This window comes from Leptonychotes weddellii, chromosome 2, assembly GCF_054177405.1.
Source record: "Leptonychotes weddellii isolate Sample4059 chromosome 2, ASM5417740v2, whole genome shotgun sequence".
NCBI lineage: Eukaryota > Metazoa > Chordata > Mammalia > Carnivora > Phocidae > Leptonychotes > Leptonychotes weddellii.
The window spans coordinates 43,731,802-43,732,911 of NC_138370.1; positions in this window are offsets into that span (position 1 = coordinate 43,731,802).

The window sequence follows — 1,110 nt, forward strand, 5'->3', positions numbered from 1 at the left end:
GTTTCCCTTGGACTTAGCTCCATGTATCTTTTCCATTTGCTGATTTTTTCTGCTGAGTCCTATGTCCTGAATCCAAGCAAATCACTGAATCTGAGATGGTCTTGGGGATGCCTGACACTATGTGGAACAGCAGTGTGAGAGTAGAGCACCCTGAATCTACAGAATCACTGCTTAGTTCCTCTAGCAGGGACTCCTATTTGAAGATCTAACTGTAGTTGATTCCATCAGGACACTTTCAGGATAACCCCAATAAACAACCCTCCATATAACAGCTTTAAGAGACTTCACTTTTCAATCACTCCATGCCTAATACCACCTGGCTTACGCCAGGATTCAGCTTACTCTGAAAGGTGTGTTGAGTTCCAAGAGTCAGGGACAGAAGTTTTGTCTTTTTTTTATTTTTCAAAGGACACTTTGAGATATTCCATGTATTCCTTTTAAAAATTCAAGACATATTCAAAATTAAAGAAACTGCAGTATAAAATCTTAATGCAATGAGCATTAAAATCCATTAACTATAGCGTGATTTGACTACACATATGATGATTGAAGTATCAAAAACTGATCTCAAAAAGGAAAGAATCTATAAAAAAAGTAATAACTTGAGGGGCGCCTGGGTGGCTCAGGGGTTGAGTGTCTGCCTTCAGCTCAGGTCATGATCCCAGGGTCCTGGGATCGAGCCCCACATCAGGCTCCCTGCTCAGCGAGAAGCCTGCTTCTCCCTCTCCCATTCCCCCTTCTTGTGTTCCCTCTCTCGCTGTCTCTCTCTCCGTCAAATAAATAAAATCTTAAAAAAAAAAAAAAGTAATAACTTGATAAAAATCTGGGTCTAAAACTCCAAATGATGTAATGACTGGGAAGTGAGATCAATAAATTAAATTCTTGTCTTACATAGGGGGAGGTTTATGTAAGCTAGATTTCTTGTCTTGCATAAGGAAGTCCCAAGAAAATAACACTTGATATCACAGAAATACTAAATAAAAATATTTTTGAGAAACAAAAACTACTAGATTTTAAAAATAGGATAAGTGCCTATGGCGAAAATAAAATATAGTCCATATGGCAAGGGAAAACAGAAGAAATAGCATGCTTAATGAATTGAAAATGTTC